The sequence below is a fragment of the Patagioenas fasciata genome, unplaced genomic scaffold (assembly GCF_037038585.1).
Source record: "Patagioenas fasciata isolate bPatFas1 unplaced genomic scaffold, bPatFas1.hap1 Unplaced_5, whole genome shotgun sequence".
Classification (NCBI taxonomy): domain Eukaryota; kingdom Metazoa; phylum Chordata; class Aves; order Columbiformes; family Columbidae; genus Patagioenas; species Patagioenas fasciata.
This window is the reverse complement of record NW_027288767.1, coordinates 1414985-1438990: the sequence shown is the minus strand read 5'-3', so window position 1 is coordinate 1438990 and position 24006 is coordinate 1414985. Positions and strand designations below refer to the sequence as shown.

The 24006-nt window shown below is 48.4% G+C and overlaps 1 pseudogene; it reads left to right on the top strand.

Annotated features, from left to right (window-relative positions):
• The window catches only part of LOC139826886 (dynein axonemal heavy chain 9-like), a 59722-nt pseudogene that overhangs the window by 23352 nt on the left and 12364 nt on the right, over positions 1 to 24006 (top strand).

Genomic DNA, 24006 nt, shown 5'->3' with positions numbered 1-24006 from the left:
CTTGGTTCCCCAAGCTGGGATGCCAGCAAACAGCATCTGTTGTTGAAAGAGCCACAGACCGATCATTCAAATGTGACAGTGTTGACAACCGAGGGCTTGGAGACGTCTCTGTTTTTAGGCAGAGGAGACATCTGCTAGTCAGCCACTTCTTCCTTCCCCCATGCAAAGGTCTTTGGGATGGCCTGTTTACAGGGGAAGAGCAGAACACAGCCTGGAAGAGGTAAGACAGCTGGTGGTCAGACAGTGGCTGTGGCCAAGGCAGGACTTCCTTGGGTTGCCACCCACCCCTGCACAGCTCTGCTTGGCCTTGTTTGGGACGCATCTTTTATTCAGAGGTTGGTGCATAAAACCAGTCAAAACGTTCACAGCAAAAGGCGAGTGTTGGATGATGAACAAAGTCCTAATTCTGTCTTTTGGTAGCGAGTATTTTCACTTTCTTCAGGCTTTCCACCATTTTCAGTATTGATGTGAGCACAGGAATGGAGCAGGTTTGCATGTGTATTTGGAAATGCTGTTGTTTACCTCTAACCTTTAACGCTGCTTCTATCTGTGTCTGCTGCTGGGTGATTTCAGCCCACAGAGTATCATAAATACATAGTTGATTGATATTTAAAATGAAGAGGAAAAAAAAACCACAGGAAGCAAAGATACTGTGTTGAAATGCTCTGTTGAGTAAGAAGAAATTCCTGGTGTTTTCTGTTATTCAAAAGTATTTGCAGTAAAATCAAAGTAAATGTCAAGCAGTATCATACATAGATACACTCTCAGCCTTCCCAATGTAGTTTCAAAGTCTGATGATTCCTAAAGGAGGATTAAATACACAATGACATTATCCTCGTGAACTGGGTGCTGAACTTGTGCAGATTCAGGTGCGCTCGGGCTCTGGCAGCAGGATCGCAGCAAGTGCTGGGGTTGTGTCCGAACCCTCCAGACTGGACAGGGTCTGGGAAGGGGCAGCTGGGGATTTGTGACCAGAAGCTTCTACATGTAAGAAAAAGTTTCTACGGTTTACTTACGGTTTGAAAAGAGATAAGCTTATGGCCTCAAGATACGCTTAATGGCCTCAAGTTGTGCCAGGGGAGGTTCAGATTGGATATTGTAAAAAAATTCTTCCCAGAAAGGGCTGTGGGGCATGGGAACAGGCTGCCCAGGGCAGTGCTGGAGTCACCATCCCTGGAGGGGTTTAAAAGACATTTAGACGAGGTTCTTAGGGACATGGATTAGTGCCAGAGCTAGGGTATGGCTGGACTTGATCCTGAGGGTTTCTTCCACCCAAAATGATTCTGTGATCTGGGGGGATGCTGAGTGCCCTGTGCTTCTCAGAGTCACTTAGCACCTCCCAGGGTTTGGCCCTGCTTGTATGTGTGTGAGAAGCTGCGTCCACTTGCAGCACAGCTCATGAGAGGGAGGGTTGTAGTTCTTTGTGAGTCAGTGAGTCAGAATTAGATGGACAAATCCACCTCCACCCTTCCTTCTCTGAAAGCATCAGAGCATTGGGCATCTCACGCAGAATCCCAGAATGTCAGAGGTTGAAGGGACCTGGAAAGCTCATCCAGTGCAATCCCCCCATGGAGCAGGAACACCCAGCTGAGGTTCCACAGGAAGGGGTCCAGGGGGTTTGAATGTCTGCAGAGAAGGAGACTCCACAACCTCCCTGGGCAGCCTGGGCCAGGCTCTGACACCCTCACTGAGAAGAAGTTTCTTCTCCAATTTAAGTGAAACCTCCTGTGTTCCAGTTTGAACCCATTCCCCCTTGTCCTATCACTGATTGTCACTGAGAAGAGCCTGGCTCCATTCTCCTGACACTCCCCCTTTATATATCTGTAAACATGAATGAGTCCCCCCTCTGTCTCCTCTTCTCCAGCTCCAGAGCCCCAGCTCCCTCAGCCTTTCCTCACACGGGAGATGCTCCACTCCCTTCAGCATCTTGGTGGCTGCGCTGGACTCTCTCCAGCAGTTCCCTGTCCTTCTGGAACTGAGGGGCCACAACTGGACACAAGATTCCAGGTGTGGTCTCCCCAGGGCAGAGCAGAGGGGCAGGAGAACCTCTCTGACCTACTGACCACCCCCTTCTAACCCACCCCAGGTACCATTGGCTTCCTGGCCACAAGGGCCCAGTGCTGGCTCATGGTCACCCTGCTGTCCCCAGGACCCCCAGGTCCCTTTCCCTCATTTCTCATCTCCCCTGTGGGAGTTTTTCTACCTCTCTGCTGTAATTGAGAGAGGCAGCTCCTGTCTGGGACTGCTTTGGGAGCTTCCCCTTTCTGTGGGGACGTCAATCCTAGGAGAATCTCACCTTCATTGGCGTGGGGCGCGCAGTGATGCAGTTGTGTGTTACGCAGTGGTCTGGAAGAAGTGCTGGTGACCTGCTCAGCTCCCAGCAGGCAGATGCTGATGTTGAGAGCCCACAGCATCTCCCTGTTGGCTTTGCAGACTCAGATGGAGGTGAACAGGAAAGAACTGAATTATTCTTTTCCTTCTGGAAGAGTGCTTTTGGTGAACATGGTTGTTCTATAGGAGGTCTGGGCTGTTTATCATAGGTCTTAGGCAGAAATAAAGATCTTTCTTCTCCATGAAAGAGAATTTAGGATATTTCACTAGCACAAAATCAGTTTCTAGTAGTGGAAAAACAGGAAAGTTCATAGTGAAGAAAACTCCACGTTGTGCTGAGAATAGGATGAGGTGGAGAAATGGCTACAGACTTCTCATCACTACATGTAGGGAAATTTGGGGTAGGAGTCATGAGGTGTTTCAATGTTTTCTATGCTTTTGCTCTGTATGGAAGATTTCCCAATGGAGAAACATGATTTATTAAGGCATGTCTGTTTTCTAAATTACGTAGAAATAGGTGGAAGTATTACAAGAGACAGCAAGAGGCTTTTGTTGGCAGTATGTTGGCCACATTTGAGAAGATGTGGTGCTACCTAAATATCCAAGATATTTTGTTAACATGATTTTGCTTGTGACATGTATAGTGATCTTCATTCCGCTCGTCCTATCTCGGTTGCTTTATTTATACAACCCGTTTTGCAGGTGCAACGTCATCTTTCCAAACTCTTTGACAGCTTGGCCAGGATGAAATTCCAGCTGGACTCTGAGCAAAAGCCAACCAAGGTTGGCCTGGGAATGTACAGTAGAGAGGAGGAGTACGTCAGCTTCAGCGAGCCCTGTGACTGCAGTGGGCAGGTGAGAGGGAAGTCCTTGTCTATCAAAACTGTCCGGTGGAGTCTGCTCCCCTGCCCCTCGTGTGAGATCCCTTGCCAAGACGTCACAGAGCTTCACTGCTCTCCCCTGGTGCATGAGAAAAGCTGGAAGAGGTGGTGATTTAGTACCTCCTTACACCACAACCTTTCGTGTCACTCTGGATAGGTCCTCACTAAGGGGGGACGTGGATGTCGCAGTCCACTGTGAGAGAAAGAGCTGTGCCATTTTTCTGACTAGGTTTTTAATTTGATTTTTTCTAAGACCTTTTGAAGGTTAGTCTTAAAGCTTGCTACAAATATCCTCGGTGAGGGAGGGGATGCAGACTGAAAAGAGACTAAGCTATTCCATAGTACCTCTGCACGGGTGTGTTTGGCAGGAGAAGGCCTTTTACCTGTTTCTCAAGTCTTCATTATTTCATACCACGAGTGAAAGTATGAAATGTAAGAATCAAGCTACTGCTCAGCTTATCTATCCTGGTAGTTTCACCTTTCTGCATGGTCTATTACAGGAAGCTAAAGTACGTAATACCGGCTACTGAGCTCCCCAGCAATGGAGCTTGCTGCGTTCAGTCTGTCTTCTTGTTGAGGGCTTTGCCTGTGAAATATGAAATTCAGCAGGAATTGTGTTCCCAAGTTTGGCAGCATCTTTCTTCTGCTGCTGGCAGACTGCCCACATCCCACCAGGGATTCTGTCATGGCCTGGAGGTGGAACACACCTGACCAAATTATTCATTGACGGAGTTCATTTTGGTTCCTCCTGTAGCTAGAGTTCAAGAAAAAAATCTGTCTTCTGTTCTTGGTGTCTGGAAGTAGATGCTAATCCTACAGTACCAGAATTAGCCAAATCTACCCAGTCTGAAGGAGGCTGTGAGGTTTGGTTAACTCATAGAATGTCCTGAGCTGGAAGGGACCCACCAGGATCATGGAGTCCAAGTCCTGTCCCTGCAGTGACAACCCCACAGGTCACCCCATGTGTCTGAGGACGTTGTCCAGTCTCTCCTTGAACACTGTCAGGCTGGGGCTGTGACACCTCCCTGGGAGCCTGTTCAGTGTCCAGCACCTCTGGGTGAAGAACCTTTCCCTCATGTCCAGTCTAAAGAGAACTGAGATGCTTGCCTCATTTCCTATCTTCACTAATTACCAAAGGCACTTAAGAAGAGCAAATGTGTTACTGGGATTTAATCTCTTTTCCAGGTTGAAGTCTGGCTCAGTCATGTACTAGACAGCATGAGGGCTACTGTGAGAGATGAGATGACAGAAGCCGTCATGGCTTATGAGGAAAAACCAAGGGAACAATGGCTCTTTGACTATCCTGCCCAGGTATCTGCCACTGCTTCTTATCACCACTCAGGCTGGCTCGTGGAAAGGTAGCTCTTGGGTTCCCCATCAGTCCTGCCCTTCCCTTCTTTCAGCAGCTGTGGACAGGCATGTTTCTGGCCTCCACCTTGCTATCCAGGAGAGAGGGAGGATGAGTTGTCCTTTATCCTGGCGGTCTCCTGATGGAGTTTTCAGGCTGAGCTCCATGCTCTGGTTGGGGCTCTTGGTTGGGTGACAGAGCCCAGGGGCTTGGGCAGTGCAGTCTGTACAGCCAGAGCAGTGAGAGGTGCAGCAGGAAGGCAAAGTGGTGAGGCCTGATAAGAGTGAAGAGCCCCTCAGATGCACCTCTGACAACCTCGTGGTCTCCAACTCTTCCTCCTCTGCTGTGTCAGGCATGTGAAAGGTGCTGATTTACTTAGAACTAGCTGCTAAATGTGTCTATCACTGATATGGTGTTTTAAATGAATGTCATGGAGCAGATCCTTGTTGTACTGTCTGCTGTGACTACTGTATGAAAAAATACTTAATTTCATGTCACGGATGTTTCATCCTTGATCTCCCTGTGGATCCGACACTCTTGAACATAAGGAAGCTTTGGTATTTTCCCTGATACTGAACCAGCCTATTTCCCTAGGTGGCGCTTTGCTGCACCCAGATCTGGTGGACAACCGAGGTTGGGATTGCCTTTGCCAGGGTGGAGGAAGGCTACGAGAATGCGATGAAGGAATAGCACAAGAAGCAAGTGACCCAGCTGAACACCCTCGTTACCATGCTGATCGGGCAGCTCTCCAAGGGCGACAGACAGAAAATCATGACCATTTGCACCATCGACGTGCATGCTCGGGATGTGGTGGCAAAGATGATAGCACAGAAGGTTGGTGTTGGCAGTTCAGCACAGTTCTGTGGGTGCTGGAGAGGGGGCTTCAGGGGGCCCAACCACTGGCCATTCAGATCACTGCCGGTCTCAGTGGGAGACGTATGACTAAATTTATTTCTACAATGTTTGTAGTAAGTGTGCAGAAAGCCCCTGTAAGCCTGCAGAGCTGTGCTGTGTCATGGCCCTGCAACACCAACTTGTAGTTGCTGCAGATTCACACCAGGAGTGAGAGCGCGGCACTGCGTCCTGGTGCCAAGACATGTGCTGGTGGATGATGGTGGTGTGTTGGGAGGCTGCTGGACTCAGTCTCAGTTTTGACTTTAGAAAGTAAGAAAAAGCATTCAAGCTTTGTTCTTTGTAGCGTCCTTTGTCTGGTGTGGGGCCACAGGGACTTATGTGGGACTCCCTTCTCCTGCAACACCTCTCCCACACTACTCCCCTGTCCCTGACACCATGCCAAGTGTTTAGCCTTGCAGGTGGGTGGGAAGATGCCCTGAATGTATTGGGTTGTGGCTCTTCCCTCATCTGTGTCATCTCAGAGGCAGCCAGGCTGCTCACAGGGTTTCTGTCTTCAAGGCTCAGCTGGGCTCAGTGGTGCCTCGGTCCAGCCTGGGGTGAAGTGATGCATCTGGACCTGCCTGCTGGTTGTGCAGAGAGCGCTGGCCATGCCTGTCTTTGTCCACCTGTCCCCAGTCTGTTTCCTTGGTGCTGTCTGCAACCTCTTCCTTGTCTAGATGGCCTCTGCTCCTTCTCTCACTCTGGTTGCGTTATGAGACCTTCTTCATGACTTGCTGCTTCTTAAATCTATTCAGGAGTCTTTTTGTAAGGCTCTTTCTCTTGGCCATTAATTTTTTCCTCTCCCACCAATGTGGTCACTAATTTGGTTCCTCCCCTTTACTGGTGGGAGATGGGGAGGTGACATTTCTCACCGCATTGCAAGGAGGCGGCCTTCCTCACCACACCTGCCTTGCAGTGAGGACCAGTCATCCCCCATGAAAATTTTATAGCAGTCGCTATTTTGGCCCCCGAGCTGCATGTGTCTGGCATCCCCGGCCTTCCTGTGATGGTGTTTGTGGGTGTGTTGCAGGTGGACAATGCCCAGGCCTTCATTTGGCTGTCACAGCTCCGGCACAGATGGTCAGATGAGGAACGGCACTGCTTTGCCAACATCTGTGACGCCCAGTTCCTGTACTCCTGTGAATACCTTGGCAATACCCCTCGGCTTGTGATCACTCCGCTGACCGACAGGTAAGTCCCTGGGACACAATGTCATAGCTGGGCTTTGCCACACAGGTAGAGAGAGAGATGCCAACCAAAGATGGATTTAGTTCAGACACCTGTATCCCTCTTGTTCTGTCTCCATGTCCCAGCACTCCAGTGGTCGAGCTCTAACTCTTATCTGGTTTTTGGTGGTACCCTCTGGGGAATTTGTACATCAGATCCCTGGGTGGGATTCAGCTCACACATTAAAACACTTGTGGGTGTCTTCCTGTGCACAAGATGTCCACAGTCCATAAAGCTGGTGAGTCTAGAGAGCTTTCATCCCATCTTGAAGCAGACATCTACCTGGTTGCCTCAGTGGGGACACCTAGGGTTACTTGAGATACTCTGTGTTGTCCCACCTGGCTTCCAGCTGCCAATCCAGAAGTGTAAAAGTCTCCTATGGACCCCTTGTCATATCTCTCCACCCTATGTGACATTTCAGCAACCAAGAGCATCTCAGGTGGCTCTAGTCACCTGTGTTAGTCAGCTGCGTCAAGCCCCCAGGTATCATCAGGTTTTGTTGGCTATATTGACTACACCTCTGTGGCTTATACAGGTAGTATAGATACTCACATGTGGACACCACCCCAGTGTCCATCATCAACATGATGGAGAAACTTTGGGACTTGCTGCAGCTTTGAGTTGGGTTCACTCATAGGCCACCTGAGCAGGTTTCTGTCAGTGACAGGTCTTCCAGAAAAGCTGTCCTTTTCTCATACTGCCTGAGATGTGCCCAATATCCATGAGTTGTATGAGGATCCAGAGAGAACACAAGCTGGACATGAAGAGGTTTGGGCAGACCTTGGTGGAAGATGAGTATCTCTTGGAGAAAACAGAGCTGAGCAGAGGTGGTAATTAATGCCAAGAAGGCTTTCAGCTCAGACATGACCCCTGCTCACGTACAGCTTTTCAGAGGAGAGGCTCTGCTGAGTGCAATGCTCTAGTGCTATTGCCCTGCAGCCCACAGTTGACCTATTGGACATATTTCCTTTTTTCATTCATCATTCACTGTGACAGATGTTACATCACCCTGACCCAGTCACTGCACCTGACCATGAGCGGAGCACCTGCAGGCCCTGCGGGCACTGGCAAGACGGAGACTACGAAAGATTTGGGGCGAGCCCTGGGCATCATGGTGTACGTGTTTAACTGCTCCGAGCAGATGGACTACAAGGTATGGCTCCCACCTCGGCTGCAGTGCGGTCACATGGGGCTGGGGATGCTCAGGGCCCGAGCAAACCTGAAGGATGAGAGTAATCCAATGGTACCTGGGGTGCATTAGGAGAGGTATGACCAGCAGGTCAAGGGAGGTTGTTCCTTCCGCTCTGCTCTGCCCTGGTGATGCCACATCTGGAGTTGTGTCCAGTTCTGGGCTCCCCAGTTTAAGAAGGAATAACTGCACAGAGTCCAGCAGTGGGCTACAAAGATGCTGAGGGGTCTGGAGCTTCTTTCTTGTGAGGAGAGACTGAGAGAGCTGGAGCTGTTGAGCTGGAGAAGAGAAGCTGAGAGGGATCTGATCAATGGATCAATATCTCAGGGTGGGTGTCAGAGGATGGACCAGACTCTGTTCAGTGGTGCCCAACGCCAGGGTGAGGGACAACGGGCACAGACTGAAACACAGGAGGCTCCATCTGAACATGAGCAGAAACTTGTTTGCTGGGAGGTGCCAGAGCCTGGCCCAGGCTGCCCAGAGCGGGTGTGGAGTCTCCTTCTGTGAGACATTGAAACCCGCCTGGACCCACCTGTGTGATCTGCTCTGTGACCCTGCGTGAGCAGGGCTTGGACTGGGGGATCTGCAGAGGTCCCTTCAGCCCCACCAGGCTGGGATTCTGTGATCACCTCTCTCCAAATCCCTGCTACACTCCTTTAAGCTGAATGCCTTTTCCTTCTCCTCCCGTTCCTTCTCTAAGATTTGCACAAGGTTCTTCAGGAGGCAGAGACCCGAACTATCTTCTCTGCCTCATTATGCATTTCCCTTCCTTTCTGGAGTTAGATTTCATGTGTAATTCTTCAAAAATGTTGGTCTGTTCAGTTGAGACCAAGGCTGTGCTGATAGTTGGACCCTGGTCGTTTCTTCTCGGCGTGCTCGCGACCTGGCAGCCCCTGGCACGGGGAGGGACCTGTCCTGGTTTTCTCAGGATCCTCTCCCAGAATAAACCCAAAACATAGTGAACCTTCAGCCGCTACAGAGCACTGAATCATTAGGCTGAGTCTTGCTCTCTGCCAGTCTGGCACGGTACAGTGATTTTGGTAGCCTCGGATCATATTTCATTTAGCTTATGGGCTCTCCCAGGAAACGGGACCATCAGTAATTCAGCACAAGTGACCTTTAAATGAAACTGGTGCACAGATATATCGAGAAAGTGCAATTAGCAGATAAAGTGGCAAGCTGCGCAGAGCTATAAATATTATAATTGAGTTGTGCCTGCTGTTTCCATGCACTTTTCTAAATACCCACAATAGACTGTAAATTGCTATAAATAAACAGGCTGGGAAATAAAATCAATTTTTTGCTGGAGTTGATTCCATTTATGATTTCACTCTTGTAATCTTTGTTTTTGTTTTGTTTTTCCAGTCTTGTGGGAATATTTACAAAGGCCTTTCCCAGACGGGAGCCTGGGGCTGTTTTGATGAATTTAACAGGATCTCAGTTGAGGTCCTTTCTGTGGTTGCTGTACAGGTGAGTGGAGAAACACTCATAAATAAATACAAACAGAGCAGAGCCATTCTGCAGTCTTTGGAGCAAGGGTAAAAATGGCAATTGCATATTGCCGGTTTCAGTTCTGTGTATAGGCAGGTGTGGGATTAGATCTCAAGATTAATCACATGAATATCACAGCACTGCCAAGATGTCGCAGTTACGTGCTGCAAAGATATTTGTCACTTTTCTTGCCCCAGTTACAGCATTTGTGCCAAGACAATTCTTTGTAGCATCTTTTCCCAGACCACTACGCACCATGGCTCTGTACCTGTTCCTCCTCAGGAAAGCACTCGTGTCATTAATCTGCTGTGAGATAATTGCAGCACATCGTTTCAAGACAGAGAAGCTGCCTTGACTTGCGGCTGCTCAGTCTGCAATGTAGGGAATAATTTTCACGGAGGGGAAGAGGGGTGTTTGGGGCAGATCCGCTGGACTTCTGGGGGTTCCTTATCACCCCTGGTCAGGCACAGGTTGTGTGTCATACTCAGGAAATGGGAATACATTCAGGATTAATTTTCTTAACCTGTCTCCAAAACTATATGGCTGTGGATTTAGTTCTGGTGTCTGTAACGACAGCTCTGCCAAGTGGCTTTGGAAGGTATTCCTGGCCAACTGGCACCATTCCTTGGAGGAATGTGTGCAGCCCCGTGGTGCTCCCAAAAGCCAGTGTCAGCTGGTGACACTCGGGAGCTGGAATCTGGGGCAGATCTGCGGCCCTTGCTGACGCGCTTGCCCAGGGTACCCTGACACCGTGGGATTAAACCTGGGACAGAGCTATTGGAGCGGTGCCCAGCTGGGCATGGGTGTTTCCCCTGGCGAATGGTTTCTCATCTCCTCTGTAGTTTAGCTGCTCAGTGCATTGTGTTGGTGAGTCTCGTGTGAAGCGCAGCAGCATCCCTGGAGAAGGGCTGGAAGGGAGACTGGCCTCCCCATCGTGCCAGAAAGTCCTGTGCTCTCGTGCTTATATATATAATCTGTCACTTCGCGTCCTCCTTCCCCTCCTCTTACCAGCCCATGAGGAAACCTGGCATTATTTTATACAGGGGAAGCCTTGGGGGGCTTCAGTGCAGAAAACTGAGGTGCCAAAGTGCCCAAGTTCTTCAGGATCCAACTGTCAGCTGAGTGCGTGTTTTAGGATCCTAATACCTGATTGAGGTGCTGAATTGTTCCTGGACTCCCTTTTGGGCTCAGTGTTATAGAAAGATATAAAGCTCAGAAGTTTCTACACTTCTGTAAATGTTTCGGTCAAAGACATTGTTCTTAACCCCTCCATGAACTCCTCGTTCTTCTCATCTGTTTCACTCATAATTGGTACCTTATGTGGCATCCCAGAGAAGCCCCAGGCAGGTACAAGAGTTTATGTATCATTCCCTCTCAATTTCTCTTCCGTCAGGTCCTAGTTTAAAGTTGTCATTGAAAAAAAGTCTTTGAGGATCTTGAAATAAAAAGGGAAGCTGAACAAAAGAAGCCCAGGAATGACTCAACTGCTGATGGTTCCCTCGCTCCTGGCTGGAGCGTGGCAGCTGAAGAAAGCGGCACGGCCGTCATTCCATCATGGTGTCTCCTGGCTGCTATTAGGAGTGTTACCATGGCGATGTTTAATTGGCTGTCTTACTCATGCAGCTGATGTCGATATGGTTCCTTACAGGGAAAAATTCGATTAATTGCTTTACTTTGAGATGGCAAACAGTAGTGAGGTTAGAGCGGTGAATAGAGAGAGATTTGCCCCTCGCTGAGGTGCTGTTTGCAGAGAGGTGAACTCTTCGGAAGGAGAGGAATGAGCAGAACAAAGCTGCAATCAGGCAAATATAAAAAACAATATAATATTAGTGAGTGAAGGTGTTAGGAGAGGTTTTACAGCTTCTGCCTTCTGGTTTTGGTTTTAAATCAAACATCTGATGTCCCAAAATCTTTAAAAGTGATATCAAGTGGTCAGTTTACAACTGAGCTGAGGCCAAGCTTATTGGGAGGTGTTACCCCTTCTCTGGGCCTGGTCAGGGAACGGAGCAGGCACAGGAGGGTTTTGGGATGTCCTGAAGAGCAACGCTGTGTGGGGAGAGGTGAGATGGGTAAAGGGAATAATGGGCCCATATTGTGATAGACTTTGGGGAGTGCGTTTGGGTGTTGGCTGTGTTGTGGATACCTGTACTGCCCTGTGTCTCTCTCACACATCAGACCTCTGCTGGGCTGGCTGGTTCAGAGATGGTGGAGCCTCTGGTGGTGTTTTTGCTGTGAGATGTGCTGAGCAGTGTCCCACAGGTGATGTCAAAAGCCAAGGTGAATGCAGGCAGTGCTGGGGACATTTCCCGCTCCTGAGTTGCTCTTCCTGACCCACGTTCATCATTGTCTCATGGAGCAAAGGTGTGAAGTCTTGCAACTCCTTTGCATTTTGACTTTCCACTCTCTTCAGCTCTTTTTTCTGCTTTGCCAGAGTTTGACTGAGATGGGAAATTGATATTGCCATGCTGATGTACTCCAAACAGTGTATAAAGCTTTATGCTGCCGGTAAAAAATAAAACAGTGATTAGCCCCATTTGTCACGAGGCCAAGAGTAACGAAGGAAGCACCGTTGTCTGATGTGTTTTTCATAAGTGAACGCTGATACTATAGTACTGTCTTGATTTCTAGGTGAAGAGCGTGCAGGATGCAATACGGGAGAAGAAGAAATCCTTCCATTTTCTTGGAGAAGACATCAACTTAGTACCATCAGTAGGCATTTTCATCACCATGAACCCTGGTTACGCAGGGCGAACAGAGCTACCTGAGAATTTAAAAGCTCTCTCCAGGTGAGTCCAGGTCAGGGTTTGTGACCTGGCAGAAACTGTCTTTTGGAACATCCAGGCTCGACCTCATGTCCTTGGGGAATTCACTTGCACAGGGCATTCGCAGGTAGTTTAAGCCTTGCACAACAGGCCTGGGTCTGGGCACGCACAGGCAGGGCAAAGGAGCTCTGTCCCTTGTCGTGGGGAAGGCAGAGGGTGACCTGGCTCGTAAAAGAAGGCCTAGAAGATGAAGCTGCAAATGCGCTGCCTGTAAGACCTGTAGTCAAGAAATACTTGTTCTGCAATGCCTCCTCACCTGTCATTTTAGGCCGTGTGCGATGGTTGTGCCAGACTTTGAGCTGACCTGTGAAATTATGTTGGTGGCTGAGGGATTCATCGAGGCCCGGGTGTTAGCCAGGAAGTTCATTACTCTCTACCAACTCTGCAAAGAGCTCCTGTCCAAGCAGGTGAGCCTGATTCTGTGGCTGAGTGGTATGATGAATCTCCAAAATCAGCAGAAACATGGCACTGTGCTGCTCAGCTCCATGGCTAACGTTTCACAGCTTTTATTTAATGGCTGCATTTGCACTGGCTGCTGGGGGAGGAGAGGGTTGGTGATCATCGGAGCAATAAAATTTTCAGACTGCTTTACTGGAGCATCTGCAGGGACAAAAGCATTTGACCAGCTGCATTAATGGGAGACCTTTCAGTGAGTTTAAATGACACCATGTTTGGGGTAGTATTCAGTGACCTTTTGCTTTCCAGTCTCTTCCTGTTGATTCTCCTGCCTGCAAAGGGTTTATGGTGTCCCTCTCTGAGTTCAGCCTTAGGCTGGTTCCAGGTCTTGTTAGAGTTACTGTCAGTGCAAAGCAAATCAGATTTTTCCTTGTCATTATTTGTGTAGATCGAAGCTGGGTCCAGAGGAGACCTGAATCAGGATTCCTGATGATACAAACCTGATCTTGGCTGTGCCAGCATGAGGCTGGGTGGGATATGCTCTGTCGCAGAAACTTGGTGCTGTGCCTTGAGGGGCCTGGTGGAAGCCATGGCCTCCCACACAGAGCAGTCAGCTGTCGAGCTGTGCTCTGGAGGGTGTTAACAGGACAGAAATATGAACAGTTGTTTGTTGGCTTGAGAGTTCTTCTCATGCCGTTTTGTGGTACTTTTTCAGCAATGTCTTTACTGGCCCCTTATTCCTGGACCTCCTCTGAGACCAAACAGGCTTGTCATCTTGTGATGGGCAGGGTGGAGAAACTTGGGTCTTTGGGGCCTCATAATGGACTCACAAGCCTTTCACCTTGGTGGCTCCTGCAGATGCAGGGGGCTGGCTGGCCTTGCTATAGGTGCTTTATGATTTAGGTGAAACAAATTGCTTTGGTCTCTGGAGTGCAAATCCTGCTGCTGTCTTACTGCCAACTGTGAGCCCATGTGATGGTCTGAACAGCTGAATTATTTGACTCTTTAATACTGTCCCTGACGGGAATCTCACCTACTGAGATGGAAACCAGGTCACTCAGGCTGGAGAAGGTCTCTGGCCACAATGCAAATAACAGATTTAGATGTATTTTCATTGCTTACTAGTCTGGCAGTTTGGGAATGGTGGTTCTTCACCCTACATGGTACTGTCTAAGCATAAACTCATGCCTCTTTTTTTTTCTTCCTCTGGTGTAGGATCACTACGACTGGGGCTTGCGTGCCATTAAGTCAGTGCTAGTTGTTGCTGGCTCCCTCAAGCGAGATGACCCAGAGCGACCCGAAGACCAGGTTCTGATGCGCTCTCTTCGTGACTTCAACATCCCCAAGATTGTGACGGATGATGTGCCGGTGTTTATGGGGCTGATTGGGATCTATTCCCTGCACTGGATGTGCCTCGGAAGCGTGACCTGAATTTTGAGTCGTTTGTGAGGCAGGCTGTGCTGGACCTCCGGCTGCAGGCTGAGGACAACTTTGTGCTCAAAGTAAGACCAAGAGATCTTCTGCTACACCCACATCGCCATCAAATCATTTGGGTTTTCTCAAACAGCTTTGCTTCTACAAAGAGAGCTCTGCACAGCATTGTCCTTGCAGGCAGATCTCGCTGGAGGGCAGTCAGCTGTGCTGGGTCTGAGGCAGTTGCACCTGCTCCTGAAGTCAGCACTGGATCAGTCTCTGGGCTTCCAAAGGGGCCAACTTTTGTAGGCTCATGAAAGTGTAGCCCCTGGAGAGCAGGGCCTCATCAGGTGGTGGTTGTCAAGTATAAACAGCGCTGAAAGTTTATCTGCAGGCTGAGGATTTCACCCATTGTGATTAGAGTGGCTGGACCAAACTCAATTGTCAAATCTGCTTGTGTCTCAGGGTCACGTCTTTCTAAAGAGGTGGCCCAGTGGGACCTATTTTATAGACCTGAACTTCAGTTTGGCATCTTTGTCTAAAATTTGGGAGTGTTTTTCTCAGGTGGTGCAGCTGGAGGAGTTGCTGACGGTCCGGCACTCTGTCTTCGTGGTGGGTAACGCGGGCACGGGCAAGTCTCAGGTGATGAGATCCCTGAACAGGACTTACCAGATAATGAAGCGACGTCCTGTCTGGACAGACCTCAACCCCAAGGCAGTCACCAATGATGAGCTCTTTGGCATCATTAACCCAGCAACAAGAGAATGGAAAGACGGTAAAGGTCATTTCATGTCTGAAATATGTAGATAAAGACGGGTATTTTTAATGAATTTCCCGAGCAGCAGCAGGGTGACTGGTTCTTCATGTGCAGGTCTGAGAGCCCAGGTGCTTGTCTGCTGCCTACAGCCACATGACAGTTTGTTGTTGAAAGGATACACAGGATGTTTTAGCTCTTTGATCTTCAAATGGGAAATATAGCATAAGCCTACTTGATCCTATTGCCCTAAGAATAATTTTAATGCCCATTAATACCAACACTTACCAGTTCCTAAGTGGGGCAGGCAGTTTTTGGGAGTTGGCTGGACCAGTGATGGAAGAGATGTCCCTCCTGCACTGTGGTGTGCACTGGGACCCCAAAAAATGTCCCATCCCCAGGTTTTCATTGCTGATAGCACGCACAGCAGCCTTAACGTCAGTTTTTCCACTCAGTATGGCTGCCCGATCTCTGTAGCACACCAGCGTTTGCCAAGCTGTTGATCCTGCTTACTCCTGAGGAACATTTCAGACTTGCTGGAAGATTACAGAAAATCTGGAGTGGAAATGTTGGGTTGTGACTGATACATAAAGGCAGCTTCGATTTACGTGTGCGGCGGGTTTGGGAGGTGTGGGGGAGGTGAGGGAAGACATTACCATGGATCATCCACAGCAGCAGATGAGCTGCCACCCACCTCCCCTGGCCCCGCCATGGACCCTTCCCGACCCCCTGCTTTGCTCCAATGCCAGGTTAATTTCTTTCTAATTGTAATTAGGGAGCCTAAATCAAAGTGGCAGAGGGACGTGCAGGGTACAGCCTGAACTGTGCAGACTGGCTGCAGCAGTGGCTGCAGATCGAGGGCAGCGGTGACACCGAACAGCAGGAGGGACATTTTACAGGTGACTGTCCAGTGGTTTCTGGCCTGCGATGGTTTAAATGAAATAGTGGCACTCCTCCCTGAGCTTTCAAGGCAGATATTTTCTGCAGTAACCATTCCTGAAAATGTTGTTTCATGTTGTCAAAGACCAGCAAGGCAATCTCCACCACAGCCTAGCAAGAGGTGACCTGTTCCCTTACAGATCAGCCCCTGCTTTTCCGCTCCCCAGTTTTATCCTGTCACATTATCAGAAGTTGAAAAGGTCCTACATGTTAGGTGGTAAAAGGTCCCATATGGGAATCCCAAAAGTGTTCTTTGCAGAACAAAACTCTTCTTTTAAACCCCAAGAGAGCCGTGTGCTGTGGATGCACAAGGTCAGGACAGAGGCGCTTTCCTCTCCCCGCTGCCGCGGTGTATCCGAGGGAAGCCCTGATGCCCTGAGACAGCAACTGTTTCTGATGCTAATAATGTCGGAGTGGTTCCCCAGGCGTGTGTCCAACACGTAAGGAACTGGCTGGAGGCAGAGGCGCTGAAGCGTTATTTTTGTTGACCCAGTCTCGGGATCACACACCTGTTCCAGGTGAGCCGTTCTGCATTTGCTGAGCACAAGCTTTGTCTTCAGTCAGATGGTGCCACTAGCTGTTCCTGATCTGGATCACAAAGAAATAGCTTGTCCTGGAGAAAAAAAGAAAAAAAAAAAGAGTTCTTGTCACAATTCACTGGAAGAGAGGCTTTTTTTTAATGTTTGCCTGATGTTTTCTCATGAAGACCAGCATCTCCCGAGGTATTTTCACACGTAGAGGAGAGCAGTAGTTTTGTGGAGTTTTCATTTGCTCTGCAGTGCTGCTGCTCTATTCCCAGCCTTCGTGGTCTTCTTAACATTCATTATTTACTCCCCTTGAGACTCTGTATCCTCTCTCTCCTTGATTTTACCAACATTTTGTTCTGTCATTCAATGTCATTCTGTGCTTGTTCTCCCCTCAGTCTCACTGAAGCCATGACCCAGCGTTTAATGCATCTTGATTGCCCTGATATACTTTGAGCCACAAAAAAATATTTATAAGGATTTCCTAGGCATATTCAGGTGGTTTTCTCTGCATTGTATAACTCATGCCGCCTTTTGCCTTTGAGTAGCTACTCTACATTTTTCTTATCCCTTATGATTCTCGGTGGGAATGAAGCTCGTGCGTAGGTCTGCAATCGTTTTCAGTAGTGATAACTGATAACCCTTTTTTCACTTTAAAGCAAACTAGAACCGTATTGTGATATAGTAATATTTACGTATAGGCACATAGAGTTTTGCATGTTTGAGAGGAAAGCATTAATTAGAGTAATTTTTACTGTGTTGCTGGAGAAAACCGTTAGAGCAGGTGTCAAGTTCAGTGTTCATCACCATCTTCCTGTCACCCTCCCAGGCCTGTTTTCATCAATCATGCGAGAGCTGGCCAACATCACGCATGACGGTCCCAAGTGGATGGTACTAGATGGAGATATTGATCCAATGTGGATTGAGTCTCTTAATACTGTGATGGATGATAATAAGGTAATGAATATAAGTTAAAGAAGGAGATATTCTTTGACTGCGTGGCATGGTTCAGCCTAAAAATGCAGATGCTGAAATAACACCTCCTAGAATAATGCGGTTGTGTTTCTTCAGATACACCAAACAATATCACATATAGAAAATGGTGCATGAGGGGAAATAGCTCAAATCATGGTTTCATTGTAATTTCCCTTCCTGGAACTGGGCTCATGGATAATCACAGATGTCCTGATTGTAACTCCAGGCCCTTCAAAAATAGGGTGGGGTCATAATTCCACACCTTTTTCCGCCGCTCGAAGGGAGCGCTGTTCCTTTGAGTCATGGAAGACAGTTCTACTACCTGCCGGAAATCAGCTGCATTCCCTCAAGGAACTGTGCTGGCAGCAACCAAGCTTTTTAGTGCAAAGTGCTGAATGCTTTTCATTCCTGTTCCTGGGGAAGATGTCATTCTGTCTGTCTGTCTGTCTGCCCAGTGCAGGTGCTGACCCTGGCGAGCAATGAGAGAATCCCTCTGAACCCAACGATGCGGTTGGTGTTTGAGATCAGCCACCTGCGCACAGCCACCCCAGCAACCGTGTCCCGAGCGGGTGAGTCCTGGCCTGAGCTCCGCACTGGGATTTGCCGTGAACCCAGGAGGATCTAGTGCCATTAACCAGTCTTCTGTTGGCCAACTTGACTCCTGTTGCAAGTACCCAACCTGAGATCACAGCGGCCGTGGGTGGACAGGGCAGGTTTCTGACAGACAAACTGAGGATCCTGACCCCAAATGCACATGTGGAGCTGTCATCATCCTGGAGATTTACCCAGAGCACTCTGACTGTTGGTGGGTGATCATGGCTTCAGCGTTGCTGAGTGCTCCTGTTGTGCAAAGCCCTTTGGATGGACTTTATGAGGAGAAGGACAGTATCTGTCTCAAAGAGTTCTTGATCTTCTGAAGAAGTGCATGAAGTATGGGAGAAGGGAATGGAGGTGTCCCCTAGTTTTACACATGGGGAAATGGGGCCCAGAGCAATGAAACTGCTCAGACAAGACAATGTTCTGAATTTAGGGCAAGGTCATGAAAAGCGCCGTGGTTTCAAGGGTGAAGTTTCTTCACTGTTCATGTTTCTACTCTGCAGTGGGGCAGGAAAAGGGGGCAGGTAATGGGACGTCCCGTCATATTTGATAGGGTTTTAGTTGTGTGAAAGTACCTGGTAAACTCTGCTGGAAGAAAGGAACAGTTTCTGCTATGTCTTTACTATATGTTCTCTCTTACCCTGGGCCTAAAGGGATCCTGTACATCAACCCGTCGGATCTGGGCTGGAATCCTCCAGTGAGCAGCTGGATCGACAGGTGAGAGATCCAGTCCGAAAGAGCCAACCTGACCATTTTGTTTGATAAGTACCTGCCCATTTGCCTGGACACCCTCAGAACAAGGTACCATCTGATGAGTGATTGTGTCACCCGTGGTGAGGGCATGGGGATACCTGCCACTGTCCAGCCCAGCTGTGCTGCGCTGGGTTGTGCTGCACATGATCCTCCTTGCCCCTGGAAGCCCTGAGCATCATTGGCTTAAGCTCAGAGAACCAGCAGGGCGAGGTGGGCAAAGTGACGCTCCTGCCTGTATCGTGTTGGTCAGATCTGGTTTTCATCTGATTTTGATTTGATTTTTATTGTATTTCCTGTATCAACTCTCTATCTCTTGGAAAATAATTCCGGCAGATCCCAAAGAGAAAGCTTTTCAGCCTCCTGATGTGTCAGGCTAGACCTGAGCCCACTCCACAAGTTATTTTTCATTAAGAACTTGGGTATTTGGAAGGGTCCTAGTGCTTCTTGGCTTGATTTGGCTTTAAAGCAGTGTCCACAGGGAAGTCATGTGGTTCTTGCTTATCATCATGTGAAACCATTCTCTTTCTCATACTGTGGTGAGGACTGGCCAAAGCAGAGTCCCAGAAAACTTAAGGGAGCATCTCCCATCCTCTACTTGCTTCCTATAGTTGCACTTTCCTTTAAAAACAAAAGAAAAATCAGTGAGCATGGGAGATGTCAGCCAAAAGGGGGATGTGTCAGAAGGGTCTGGAATCAGGACTTAAACATTGTGCTAGGGAACTTCTCTCTGTGGGACCAAGTTGGTTTTGACTGTTGGTAGCAAAGTCAATCGGACGTTTCCCATTCTGTTTGCTGAACATTGTCTCAGAGCGTGAAATCCACGGGATTAGCTGCAGGCAACCCTGAGCTGAGTGTTTTGGTAGCTTGCTTAATTCAGAAATCGTAGAACCAACCTTTCAAATAGCTATAATTACTTTATGGAGGACTTCAGTGCAGCTACAATATTAGTTTGGAATTCTGTAAGTGTAGCTTAAATGAATGTAAAATGGCAAGATGAAAGGGTTTATTTTATTACTCCTCTATTTGACCGCTTTTGAACTCATCGTGCTCGCAGGAAATCATTGCCTTTAGCAAGTCTTCCATTCTGCTTCTTTCAAGAAGATCAAAGTTTTAAAATGCTTGAAACTTCTGATTATTGTTATTACTTGTGTATGTGCCGGTGCCAGCGGGTCTGAGTGTGAGAATGGGTGTTCTCTTTATTGTACCTGGGAATAGGACACGTACCGCTGACAAGCAGAATGCCAGTGTTCTGAAAGAGCATTTCTAGTCTTCCTGGGTTGTGATGGACGTATTGCTTTCTAATTTCCATCCCTTAGATTTAAGAAGATTATTCCCATTCCTGAACAGAGTATGGTTCAGATGTTGTGCTACCTCCTTGAATGTCTCCTGGCAGAGGAGAACACACCTCCTGACTGTCCCAAGGAGCTTTATGAACTTTACTTTGTCTTTGCTGCCGTCTGGGCCTTTGGTGGATCAATGTTTCGAGATCAGGTAAGACGGAAGATGCCTCTTCAGCATCTTTCACACAGTTTGTTTGTGTGGTTTTGTGTTGTTTTGATTTCTTCATACTTTCTGAAACATAGTGCTATGCCAGTAATGCTGTTTTCCTGGGGCTCTCATATAGGTGATAATAAACTAGAAACACAACAATTCCTTTTACGAAAGGCCTCGTTATCCAGGGTGTAACACCACCGGAGAACAGCTGAGGGGTCAGTGGTAAAGGTGGAGGGATGTTTGCTTATGCAGATGCATTTCACTGGGGAGAAACATAAGGTTAACTTATAGAAGCCTGTGGATGTGCATAATGTGATCAAATTAAGACTGATTTATCAGATGGATGTATCAGTGGAGCAGTCTTTCAGCCTTCTGACTGCACAGGTAGACGTGCTACATAACACAAACCAGCCGGTGTTTTGTCACCAGGGCAGAGCAGAGCCGGAGGAACAACCTCCCTTGACCTGCTGGTCATACTTTTCCTAACGCACCCCAGGTGCCATTGACTTTCGTGGCCACAGGGGCACACCTGCTCTTGGGTGGTTGCATCCCCTAGTCAGAGGACGCCTTATCCTCAGATCTAAAGTGTGTAGTCCTGATGTCTGGGTCTGCCCACACTGCACTGCTGTCAAGGGCTTGGAGATCCACGTCTGATCTCCGCTGGGCTTGTGTCAAACTCTGTGTTGTCTGGACTATGCGGGAGGTCTCTCCACGAATGTAACACCAGACACCCCTCCCCAGCTCGGGTGGAGGCACTGCCGTTCTTGATGGCTGCTCAAGTGCTCCCAGGGGTCTCTTTGTGTGTTTTCATGTACCTTAACGCCAGACCTAGAGTGTCTGCTGGTCTCTTCAGATTTGCTCCATGCCAAGGATCAGATGCTTCAGGAAGTGCTGAACAACACAGCTCAAGCTCAGCTGGGTGCTCACTTGGTGCCATCACACCTTGTGACCATTGAATGACCTGTGCGAGACCAGCTTCCTTGGTCCTTGTGGAGCCTCCATTTCCCATGTGCCAGCTGGGAAATACTCAGCCTTAGTGTTGCCAGTCTAGGATGACTTAAAGAAACAAAACAAAACACAATAAAGCCTGGGAAGCACTACTTGTCTTTGCTTCAGCAGTACAAGCGCAAGTATGCTGGTGTGCGGTGCTGTGGCAGCTGGCCGCTGTGTTCCCCATGCCGCACAGTCAGTCTCGGGTGCATCGGGCCGGGCTCCTGCCTGCGGTAGTGGCTCTGGGTGGGCTGCAGGAGCAGCTGCAGGCACAGCGACCCTCCGGGAGGCTCCGCCGGGAGCCTGGCTGTGCGTTACTGCCCGCGATGCTCTGTAAATGTCAGAGCTGAGAGTGCGAGGATACAGCAGTCCGAGCAATGGGGAGCCTGATGAAAAATGATCCAATATAAAATCTGTTTATTGCTTTCCACCGAAGGTGCCCTTCGCGCTGACCTTTCGCGGCCGAAATGTCAGGAGAAACAGTCTGGGAGGCTTCCCACTACTCGGTGCTTGTTGGTGGGTAGCGGGGCCCCTGTATAAAAACAGATGATAGATTTGCCATTTCCTGGCTCTGAAATTAGCGGTAATCCATATGGGGTTTTTATTAAGGAAGTGGTTTGAATTCCACACCGTTCTGGCAATAGAGCTGGGGCTGGAGTGGCTCCATTTAACCGCGGGGTCAGGGAGGGCGGGCAGCGCGGCACAGCGCGCTTGCAGGCGGTCTGGCTGTGCGGGGTAAGGGCACCCTTGTGGGAAAGCTTTTAGCAGCCACGCACGTCCCGCTCCACTGCGGGCGACTCTGCTGCCGCTGCTGAGGAGTTATAACAACAGGAGAATGGAGAATTACAGGGATTCTGCCTCTCTGAATAGCATGAGTCTGCAAAATCGTGGATACTGTTAATGTGTTTTTCAAATCCACTGGTCTTTTGAGGGACTGTGGCTCAGGAGGCTTTATGGAGGACACTTGGTTCAGTTCAGCAACAAACCCAGGTTTCCTTATGGAGGCCGAGCAGCCTATGGACAATGTGTTGGTGACCCCACATTGTATGGCTATGGGGAGGAGAGACCCGCAGACACCCCAGGAACAAACTGTGCTGTTAAAACGGGCTAAATGATGCGTCCGGTATTTCACAAACATCTTTCTCACAGCAGTTTTCCTCTCCTCCTCCCCTCCACCTCTCTCCAGTTCCCATTGTCCACATGGGAAGGTGTTTGGGCAGAATGGCTGGCCCAATGTCATACAGGAGACCTAGGGCAGAGGAGGGGACTAAGCACATTTTGTGAGTCCTGACCCAGCATCTAAAGCAAAACTGTCACCCCAGTTGAAAAAATTCAGATGCTCCAAAATCTCCATGTGTAGAAAGATACAATGGGGAAAAGCAAGGAAACGGGTGCTTTGAGGGGAATGTGGCAGCGCAGAATCACGGCGGGGTCAAAGGGGCAGACCCTCGCTGCTGCTTTGGTACGCTGGTGTCTGCAGTCCTGCTTGTCTGAAACGTTGTGGCTTGAAAAGAAGCCAGAAGACAGCAACTCACTCTGAATAGAGTGGTGTGATTGATGAGGAAAGGCTTTGGTATGCATGCTGTGACTGACCATGAGCACAGATGTAGACGGATGTTGTGTCCTTGTCTGTTGGAAGAAGTAGGCACCAAGAATCAATCAAGTGGTCTGTTTAGTCATAGGCACGTATTTCTCTTTTTCAAATTGATCCATCTATCTAGTCTCAGACATACCAAGAGTGATCAACACAGAGGATGAATTATTTAGATGAATAAATAGGACTGATGAGCAGAAATGAAGAAAATGAAAAATTAGGCTTAATAGCAGGAAAAATGATAAGAACTTTATGCTGTGGAATATATTTTAAGGACTAATCCCGCTCTGGTGGACTGGGATAGATAACATTCTCCATTACTAATTAATTGATCCAGATTAGTGTATTTTCTCCACTTTTTGTCTTATAGCTTGTGGACTACAGAGTGGAGTTCAGCAAGTGGTGGGTGGCAGAATTCAAGACTATCAAGTTTCCCTCTCAGGGCACAGTCTTTGACTTCTACATTGATCCAGAAACGAAGAAGTTTGAACCTTGGTCTAAACTTATTCCTCAGTTTGAATTTGATCCAGAAATGCCCTTACAGGTATGTGAACCTTGCACGTGTTTTGTCTGGGAAGAGCACATGCATTTTAGTGACTGTATGCAGGCATTTCAATTGAAGTCTCATTCGAGGTCAAGCACTTCATAATAAGAATGGCATTCCGTCCTGGTTTTGTTAAAAACAAGTTTCTCTTTTAGTGAATTTGCCTGTCAGGTAAAACCTTCATATCAGCTGCGTTTTCCTGGAGAACCAGATCCATGTTTTGGTAAACATAGCAATGGAATGTGAGGTTATTGATAAGGACAGATTCGCATCTCGCGAGAGGGGCAATGAGAAACAGGTGACCAAGAAACTGACAAACAGAGTATAACATCCCATTCAGGTGAATACTTCATATAAAAGTGGGAGATCGCGAGGATCTCGTCCATTTTGCTTATGGCCGAGATTAGGAGAGGACCTTGCTGGTCGTCCCTGCGAACTGAGGCCTCATGACAGACTGAATCCAGCTCCGGTTGGCTGCAGAGTCCAGTCCAGGACTTCAGGTGCCAGCTCTGCAGTTGCTGGGGCTTTCAAGATTGGTTTTGTATATTTTGTATTATTTTCTCTATTCTTATTAGTAGCATTAGTAAAACATTTTTAATTTTTCCAATTCTCTTCTATCTATCCTTCTTTCCCTCCCAATCACCTGTCCTGAGTGGGAATGGGGGAGAGAGAGGGGCTGAAGGTGGGGGAGAGGGGGCTAACAACACATCTGCCATGGTTGTATTGTCACCCCACAATCAAAACCCTTGACACATTCTTTATGAAGTACAACTCAATTACCCATCTTTCTTTACTGTACTTTGACTGTGAAGACTCATCCTCGATCCATCTTCCAGAGCTGAGTGATGTA